The 10138-nt window shown below is 53.4% G+C and overlaps 1 long non-coding RNA gene across 1 annotated transcript; it reads left to right on the top strand.

Annotated features, from left to right (window-relative positions):
* The first annotated feature begins 504 nt into the window (after positions 1 to 504).
* On the top strand, positions 505 to 9350 carry LOC102239608. The gene is made up of 3 exons (XR_313834.2): positions 505 to 568; positions 6232 to 6303; positions 9226 to 9350. It is a non-coding gene; the product is annotated as an uncharacterized LOC102239608 (long non-coding RNA).
* Positions 9351 to 10138: the final 788 nt, after the last annotated feature.

The raw sequence follows: 10138 nt of genomic DNA, 5'->3' as shown, positions 1-10138 counted from the left end.
ACACACACACACACACACACACACACACACACACACACACGTTTGCGAACACATGGACACATTACACAGATCATTTAGTAACCTGTTAAAACCCAGATCTGACTAAACAAAACCTAAAGTCGGGCCCCACAAGCAATACTGCTGCTTAGAGGGCCTCAAGAGTATGGTAGAGTCTGGCCTCCAGGCGAGACCTTGCCGAACCCCCTTGCTTGCCCCCCCCGCCAAGCTCCACTTAGACAGAGGGAGGTGCTGCCATGCTCTGCCCGCTCTTGGCAGCTGAAAAGGGGGAGGTGAAAGGTCCTTAGCCTGGAGCCCTGGGTCCAAGGTCTCCCCAGGATTTTCTCAACCCCTAACAGCTGGAATGCTAAGTGATACAAGGTGTCCTGGTTAGTTATCTACACCCTAATTGAATCACAAGGTGGTTGACCTGGCCGGGGCTGCAGACACTTCTCCCATTTGGCAGAGAGGGGAGGGGAGGGGTCCAAGGTCACTGTGCAGGTGAAGGTGGACAGGCCCTACCTACCCACATGGAGGCACCTGTCTGAGATCCAGGCCAGATGTGTGTCGAGTAAGTAAATGGACAGCCTAAGAATCTTACCCACCTCCCACTTCCCTGCCATTGTCCTTGGCCTCTTCCTAATCAGTGGGTATGAAATGTTAGCGGCATGAAGGCTCTTAGTAAATGCTCGCTCCTTGGGCCACCTTCAGAGATTCAGAATCAGGAGGTTTGGAGAGGGGCCTGGACATTTGAATCTGAGACACACTTCCCCTCTCCCCAGCTCACACGAGCTCCTGAGTGGGCACAAATGTGATGCCAATGCTGGTGTCCAGAGAGGGGTTTTGATCCATTGTCCTCCTCTGTGGCTTCCTTTCCTGCCCTGTTTGCACAGCGCCCCCTGGCTGAGAGTCCTGGCATTGTTCAGAAATCTGTGGCTCTGCCCCTCCCTTGGGACTATTTACTCAGCCAGGGGGGGTGGGCCGATGAGGGCCTGGCTCCCCTCAGCCTCTCGCTCCCAGGGCCCACCAGACTTAGCCTGGGAGAGCTGATGAATGTCCATTACCACAGCGGGCCCCATAAAAGGATTATGGGGTGTTGCTGAATTTATAAGCCTGTTCTTGTAAAGCTGCCAGACTTGGGGTGGCCACAGCCCCTATGGAAGAAGAACAAAAATGAATTTTCCTTCTGCCCAGTGCCACACACCCAGTCACTCTCATGGGAACCGTGGTGGCCTGGCTGCAAGAGCACCAGACCATGCATCTGAAGACCCAATCAAGTGGCCAGGATGCAGCTCACAGCTGAGCCACTGGATCTCGCCAGGCCTCTATGTTCTTATCTGTGAAGTGGGCCTTTCTCTCACTCTCAGAGATGGTTGTGAGGATGACTCAGCTAAGCCTTTGACGCTGCAAAACTGTCAAAGGGCCCACATCAGAGAATATGACTGAGTGATGCAGGTGACTCAGCAAAGTTGGGCAAGAGAGGTGTGCTTGTACCCTGTGTTCCCGTCACTGCTCTGGCCCCTGTGGGTGAAGGGTATGGCCTCCCAGGCAGAGGGCAGGGTGTCTGCTGGGAATGAGGGAGGTTCAGGGGCAGCTCCCAGAGATCGCCAGGCCTCCTTGGCACCTGGCCAGGCTGGCTTCCTGGCCGCCCTCACCCATTTCCGGGCCTGGTTTGTGTCTGGCGAGAAGCCCCAGGCTGGTATGGCTGCTCACCCGGCTCCCCGGGCCGGGCTGGGGTCCCAGGAGCACCTCGCCCAATGCTTGATCTTCAGCTCTTTCCCGTCTGCTTCCAAACCTGGATTGTCTGTGTCAAGCCCTTTCCAAGTGATCAAACACAGAGCCCGGAGCCTGTGGAGCGCCGGGAAAGTGTGAGGTGACTGGGCGTTTCACGTGAGCACTTACTCCGTCAACAACCAGGCCGCCCTGGGAACAGGGGGAAGCCCCCTCCTCCCTATAGAGCTTCATTAACGTTTCCAACAAATGCGCCCAGATTTGGGTTTGAATCTTGCTGGCGAAAGACCAGAGAAGCCAGTTGCTAGTGATGCCAGCGAGGGGTGGCAACGGGGGCCAGATCCTCAGGGCAGGATGCAGCCAGGGCCACGGTGACTGTGGCCCAGGTCACCTGGACCCCGAAACGAAGGATGACAGTAAAAAGTGACGAGCAGGCATCGTGCCATGTGCTGAGTGAGCACTTTGCTCTAACTCTCAGCACCACCCTGTTTAGCCGGGTACCTTGGCAGCTTGAGATTGGCCTGGGGAAGGAGTATTTACACCACAGGAATCAGCAAACGCCACAAATCAGGGCTGTCTCCCTCCAGCCCTGGTTGTTAATCATTTCCCAAAACACCACTGAGGACTGGGAGCTTCTGTGGGGACTTGGGGCAGAGCCCACGCCCAACAGAGGGATCGGGCTACTCTTCCCTGGTGGGATTTACTTCCACCGCAGACTCCCAGGACTTATTTTATTTTTGTCTTTAAAATATACTTTTTTATTCTTTTTATTCTTCAGTTACAGTTCAGAACAAAGGAGGAGTCTCCTGCATTGATTGGGGCCCATTGTTCCAACACCAGCCATTGGTCTCCACCCGCCATTGTCCTGAGCTCCTCCCAGCTCCTCAGAGGCTCCTCCAGACAGGAGCGGGGAGGGGCCGCGTGGTCAGGGCCTTGGGCGCCAGCCCTGTGTGCTGGTGGCTTCTATTGTGAGTGCCCGAGGAACTCGGGGTTTCCTCGTCCCTGGGCCTCAGAACCCACTGGGGACCGGCCTGTTTATGGTAAATGATGCCTTTCCGCTTTGATTTCTAGTTCAGACCCCGGGGCCACTACCGTGTCCCCACGAATTAAAGGCTGCCTAAATTGGGGGGATTAAGCAATCCTGTGAAGCTCTGGGAACGTTGGGGCACTTAGAGAGCAGCAGACTGAGGCTCCTAGATGCAGCCATGAGCCGTCCATGTCCATCAAGACCCTCTGGCTGGTGTCACTGGACTCAGGGACCCTGTGCTGCTCTAGACCCACATTCTGTTGAGAAAGGAGAAACATAAACTCCCACCACTGTCTTTGCTTCAGCTGTTCCCCCTGCATGAGCGGTCCCCCCGCCCCAAACTGAGGGAGGGCCCCGGTCTTTCTTTCAGGTCTAACCCAGGAGTAAAAGTAACGATGCCCAAGACATGCCTGGTTTCAGAGTTGACAGAGCACTCTCCCGTGTTTTTTTAATCATGTTAAAACACACATAACATAAAACTGGCCATCTTAGTCATTTTTCAGTGTGTGGCTCAGCGGTATTAAATACATTCGCCTTGTCGTGCAGCCATCGCCACCATCCATCCCCATAATTCTTTTCATCTTGAAAATCTGAAAATTTGCACCAAGTAAATAAGAACTCCCCGGAGTCCCCGGCAACCACCATTCTATTTTCTGTCTTTAGGATTTTGACTATTCTAAGTACCTCATCACAGTGGGATCACACAGTGTTTATCATATTGCAATGATTTATTTCACAGAAAATTGTTCTCAAGGTTCCACATTTTGGTTATTAATTCATCAGTTGATGGGCACTGTGTTGCTTCCACAGCTCAGCTACTGTGAATAATGCTACTCTGAACATGGATACACACGTATCTCTTTGAGACCCTGCGTTCAGTTCTTTTGGGTATATTCCCGGAAGTAGAATTGCTGAGCCCTATAGTAGTTCCATTTTTTAATTATTTGGGGAACCTCCATACTATTTTCCTATTTGTTTGTTGTTTTGAGAGTAGCCATCCTAATAGGTGTCAAGTGACCCCTTACTGTGGGTTTGAGTTGCATTTCCCTAATGATTAATGATGTTGCGCATCTCTTCATGTGCTTACTGGCCATTGGCCCACCATCTTTAGAGAAATGTCTGTGCAAGTCCTTTGCCCGCTTTTGAATTGGGTTGTTTCTCTGTTGTTGCATTTTAGGAGTTCTCTATGTATCCTGGATATTAATCCCTGATCAGATAGATGATTTGCAAATATTTTCTACCATTCTGTGGGTTGCCTTTCTACTCGGTGAAAGAGTGTCTTTTGATGAAGAAAAGTTTTAAATTTTTACGAAGTCCAATTTGTCTATTTTTCTTTTGTTGCTATGCCTTTGGTGTCACATCCAAGAGATCATTGCCAAATCCAATGTCATCAAGCTTTTGTTCTATGATTTCTTCCAAGAATTGTACTGTTGTAAGTCTTACATTTAGGTCCTTGATCCACTTTGAGTTGATTTTGGCATAAGGGGTTGGGTAAGGGTCCAAATTCATTCTCTTGCGTGTGGATACCCAGTTTTCCCAGCACCATTTGTTGAAAAGACTGTCCTCTCCCTCGTTTAATAATCTTGGCACCCTTGTCGAAATCACTGGACCATATATCTGAGGGTTATTTCTGGGCTCTCTGTTCTGTTCTATGGACCCATATGTCTGTTTGTATGCCAATACCACACTGCATTGGTTACTGTAGCTTTGCAGTAGGTTTTGAAATCAGGAAGTCTGGGTTCTTCAGTTTTCAAGATTGTTTTGTCTATTCAGGGTTCCACCCCACACTTGGCTCTACCACACATGTTAATTCAACAAATACATATTAGGTCCCCACTCTTCGCCGTGTCCCGGGGATTGGAGGTGAACAACACCAAGCCCTGGTGTGATGGAGCGTATACACTGGGCGATGTTTGAGATGGGCAGGGCCCCAAGCAAGCACCCCCATTTCATAGATCGGCAAACAGAGGCTGAGGAAGTAAAATCACTGGCTGCCAAGTCACAAAGCTGAGGTGGGTGGAGTCTGAGACATCTACCTTCCGACTCCCTCCCTGACCCCAACCAGCTTCTTTATCCTGTGACAGGGATGGGAGGAGGAGAGAGAGAACTGGTATAGAGCTGCTATGCTCTGGGGGACCCCAAAGGTGCAGCATGAGTGTCTACAGAGGGTCTTTGGGCAGTTTGCTGCTCATGCATAATAGAATCCCCTCCCCCGCCACCTTGCTCAGGAGACCTTTGGTAAAGACTAACATTACAGTTTAAGATTTGGTGGTAGCCGTTCACAGTGTCCTTGCCAGTTTCATTCCATCCATCCCTCCCCCACAGCCTCTGTCACTTTATTTCTTGTATCGCAGAGATCCTGGCTGCTCGTGGGCTCCCTGGAGGCGGCAGCCCTGGCTTCTGTTGTCTGTGACTTTCCTGAAGCCCAGAGCAGGGCCCGGCACACGTAGGAACTCGAAGTGTTTGTGTAAAAATAAACGAGCACCTTCCCCCTCCATCCCCAAGTGACCCGGGCTACCCCATCAGATGGAGGGCACCTCTCCTCCAGGGCCCGGAGTCTCACCTGGTGGGCTTACAAGGCCTCGGGGCTGGCTGGGAACTTGAAAAGGGAAAGAGTATGTATCCCTTCAGGATCCTTTCAGGCTCCGATTGAAAGGGGAACACAGGAGGCTGCTTTACAGAAAACCTCCCACTCCCATCCCTGGGGCAGGCAGGGCACTTCCAGGAGCGGCAGGGGAAGGGGTTTCCGGTTTGGGTGACACCTATCAGTGGGCACCACCCAGGCAGGGAAGACTGGCCCCTCCCCCCGGCCATCACAAGCCAAGGCCCAGGGAAGGGACGCCACATGGCCATAGTTTTCACATCGTTTCCGCTCTCTCTCTGTCTGAACCAAGCACTTCACATTCCTGATCGTGTTTACCTTGCACACATAGGTATATAAATATCTCGTTGAGGCCCTGCTTTCAATTCTGTTGGATATGCACCCAAAGCGGGATCGCTGGATCATCTGCGAATTCTGTTTTTAATTTCTTGGGTAACCACCATACTGTTTGCATAGCAGCGTCACCATTTGACATTCCCACCCCCAGTGCCTCAGGACGTCCCTCCAAGGCAGGTTCTGTCATCACCCTCTGTGTCACAGGTGTGCAGACGGAGGCTGGCTTGCCCATGACCCCCGAGGTGAGAGGTAGCAGCCAGGATGCAAACCTGGCCAAGCTGGCTGCATTGCTGGCCTTCCCAACCCCATACCTCGTCACTGCCCCTGAAATGGCAAGGGTCCCCCCTACTTCCTGGCCTTACCAAGAGGGTGAAAATAAGAGTGTCGTGGAGCACAGTGTGCCGTGCCAGGCCCAGGGTGGCACCAGTCCAGAGCCCCCCCTTCCAGGGGACAGAGCATCACAGAGCGCTCCTTGCTCTTTAAATCCACACCCAGATCCAATAATAATGAAAGTCCTCTTGCCTTCCAAAATTTTTAGTGAAAAATCGGACCCTTGCCGAACCCCAGGACACACACGAACAAAGCTTACAAAGCCGAGGGGCACAGCTCGGTGAGTGTTTCTGTTTGTCTACATCGGGCATTCCCGCCTTCCGACCAAGAACCAGACGTTTCCAACACCCCAGAAGGTCCTCGTTGCCCGCTCCCAGCCAAAGCCCTCCCACAAGTAACCGTGAAATGAGGAGCTTTTAAACACACACATACACATATACAGCCACTCGGTATGTGCTGGCTGTTATTGTTGCTGCTGTTGTTATCCTTGGCCCAGTTTCCAGAACCTTCCGCCAGCTCAAAGCCACACACTGAAGGGTGGTGCCCAGGGCTGCTTTGATAAGCCGTGGAGGTATGTCATCCCACGTGGGAGGGCCCTGTCACCAGCCTCGGTTCTTACGTGGGGACTTGAAGGACTTCTGGGGTTCTGAGTGTCCCCTGTGGAGATGCCTGCACCCGGGCAGGTGTGAACTATCCACTGTGATCCGTGAAGCTTTTCCACTCATTCCCATTTCTCAGATTAAGACACTGAGGCTGCCTCTGAGCCTGGTCTGGAACCACAGTCCATGGAGGCACCAGTTGCTGCGGCACCAGGAGGTCGCTGGCAGTTGTTGCCAGTAGGTGGAAGGCGCCCAGGGAGCCAGCCATTCTTCAGCTTCATTTGGGTCAGAACAATGGTCTCTGTGGACAGAGCCCCACCCCTGGCCCCTAGGGGCTGTCATCTGAGCTCCCTCCTGAGGCCACCGTCCCAGGGAGTGGCCCGAGGTGGGGTCACCCTGCCAGGACAGCCTCAGCCCCACAGGGCTCCCTCTCTCTCCCACTCTGAAGGGCCTCACCTTCCCTGGTTCCCCTCAGCGCTTCAGGGTCCATGAAATATTAGGAAAATAGGCTGCGTATTAGGTAATGACTGTCCAATTTACTCTGACAGCAAGAACCAGAGGGAGGAAATTGACATTGGTGATTTTACTTAGGCCCTGACAACTTTAATTAATCTTCACTCCTTTCCAGGGAGCGGGGCCCTCCAGCCGCTGTGCTGAGCTCAGTTGGGGGGGAGGCCTCCTGTGTGCTGACCACCCTCTGCAGTGTGGACAAGGCCACCAACTCGGGGAGTCCTGAAGGACCCAGCGTGGCTCCAATCAAACCAGGAGCTTGTCGTGGGTCCCTCCAGGCACACTCACCAGTCCAGGCCAGCCTCCACGTCCTCGGCTTCTCCAAGGAAGGCAAAGGGAGCCAGAGAGCCCCTACCCATTTCTCAGAGGGGAACACTGAGGCCTAGAGGGGGCCTCGTCTCACCCGAAGCGTGCTGTGAATCAGCCCCACAGTCCTCTAGCATCTCGTGGCCACCACACTCAGCGCAAGGATGGCCACATCCTGACAGTGGCCCTGGGTGGACCCAGCAAGGAGAGGGCCACAAAGTGTGGATCATTTAAAACGCAGGCCCCCAAACGTCATCCCAGGGTTCACTGCTTAGAGGGCACCAAGCCATGCAGATTCTGCCAGGCTGTTACCAGGAAGGGACGCAGGCTGGGAGGAGACACGTCTCACCAGCCAGCGTCCCCACCCGACGGCCTCCACGAAGCCCCCACCTCATCCCTCGGCCATCCGACAGAAACCCACTGATGCAAGGGGATAGATTGCCTCTCCCCAGGCTCAGCCATCTCTACAGGGCACACCCCGAAGACCAGAAATCCTCCAGGTCCCCAAATAAGAACCGAGGCTGGCGACGAGGGACATGAAGGGCCCCTTAAAAATGGGGTTACATGCTTCATTGGCTAATCAAACCGGCCCCGGGCACCGCTCTGTAGTGTGTGGCTTTGAGCTGGCAGAGGTTCTGGAAGCCGGGCCAAGGATAGCAACCACCACAACAGCCAGCACACACTGTTTCCACGCGCTAAGCTCCTTTCTCGCAGATGAGCACGATCCCACTGGGGGCCTCCGACCCCCTGTGAAGAGTGCACCATGGTGACCCCTTTTCTCAGAGGCTGCAGCTCAGATTCCGTGAGAGTAAGTGAGTCCCCAAGGTCCCAGCGCTGGCGAGTGGCTGCATGGAACGCACGGCCAGTTCTCTGTCACCCCCAGCTGATCGGGTCACCGTGTGGCCCCAGGGCACTGGCCTGGCTCCTCTGGCCCAGAGAACCCTGGAGACCCCCGAGCAGGTGGCACAAAGATGCCACCCTCCCTGACCTCAGATGAGCCGCTCCAGCCACTGCGCTTCCCAGCTCCCTGCACTGGGGCCTGGACTCTGTCAAGCCCCAGACCTGTGGGCAATTAGGGAAGTCCCCCAGGGGGGTGTGACTCATCCCTCAGCTATGTGAGGACCCGTGGGAAGGCCAAGGGGCGGACCCCTCCTGCCTGTCCACTCTAATTTCAGGTGGTATTGTCCAAAGCCCGCCTGGCTCCCAGGCTTGGCGTGGGTCCAGGGGAAGGAGAGGAGGTAGGACATTGCACCATGGGTGGGAGGTTCATTGCCCACATCCATTCCTCCCTGGATCCCTTCACTGGTTTTATGAGCCTCAGGATCGTGTCTCCCCATAAGATGGGGACATTTGCACCCCTACAGGGGGATGTCCACTGGCTCCAAGGACAGGGCTATGAGGATCCTCGGTGCTGTGCGCTCCAGGTGTTCACAATCAGTTACTAGCACGGGGTAAAGGATGTTTCCACGAATAACATCAACCCGAGAGGCTTCTGGATGTAGTGAAAAGAACACAGGCTTTGGGGGCCCACGGCCCCGGTTAGCATCCGCTGTGCCCCTCACTGTCGGGGTGCTCCTTGGGTTCCAGCCTTAGTTTCCTCATCTGCAAAATGGGCTTAATAATCCCCCCTCTTGCAGCATGATTCTGATTCAATGAAATAATGATGTAGTATAGTTCAAGAAAATAACATATTTTAACAAAAGAGCAGCATCAGTAAGTTCTCGGAACACTGTAGCCAGCATTTTCCTGCCCATAGGTTTCATTTTTGACCTGTTATTGTTTTACAGGTGAGGACATGAAAACTCAGAAGTTTTAATGGTTTGCCTCAGGTTACACAGTTGCTGAATGGCAGAATTTGAATTTGAACCCAGGACCCAGTTGCTCCAGCCTTAGGTGAGAAAGATGCCAGGGGGCTAGAGGTAGAAAGAAGTCAGAGTCTCAGCTTTTGCCTCGTGGCCTCAGCCCCAACCTCCTGGTGTATCCCTCAAGCCTCCCATCCCACCCTCTGCTTCCCCACCCCATCACCCCAGAAGCCCATCGTCCCATGAGGGGGCCCGCGTCAGCCCTGGCACCACATGGAAGGTCCCGCCCTGCTCTGGGGTCCAGCTTCACTCTCAGTCAGGTTCAGAGAGGGCTCTCTCCAGGCTCCATCCTCTCATTCATTCCCCCAGCATTTGTGGGAGGCTACTCTGGGGTCAACAAGCAGAGCAAGAGGTGCCTCAGCCCTGGAGGGCAGCCCCGGGTACTAGTGGCAGAATGTGAGTTGGCCCTAGCTCCCATATGTTCTTTCCTTTTTCCATAGTAATATAATTATAACTAGACACCTGGCTACATTTCCCAGCCTCCTTGGCAACTCAGTCAGACCATCTGACTAAGTTCTGGCCAATAGGATGCTAGCAAAAGTGTAAAGTGAGTTTCTAAGTCTTGCCCTGAACAAGTCCAAGTTCAGATCTCTGCTCACTGCCCTCCCTCCACCCCATTAGCAGAGAAGTGTCTGGAATTGGAACAGACACCTGGGAGCCATGTGACAAAGATGTTAAAACTGTCCCACCAGCTCGGGACTATGTGAGAGAGGAATGAAATTCCAGGTCGTTTAAGCCACTGTGTGTTGGGGTCTCTTTGTTACAGCTATTGACCATACCCTTGCTGAGAGGGTCCTATTTTCTGCTCCAGCCCCCTCTTTATTCATTCATTCATTCA

The sequence above is a fragment of the Myotis brandtii genome, unplaced genomic scaffold, assembly GCF_000412655.1.
Source record: "Myotis brandtii unplaced genomic scaffold, ASM41265v1 scaffold324, whole genome shotgun sequence".
NCBI classification, from domain to species: domain Eukaryota; kingdom Metazoa; phylum Chordata; class Mammalia; order Chiroptera; family Vespertilionidae; genus Myotis; species Myotis brandtii.
This window is presented reverse-complemented; position numbering and strand designations above follow the sequence as displayed.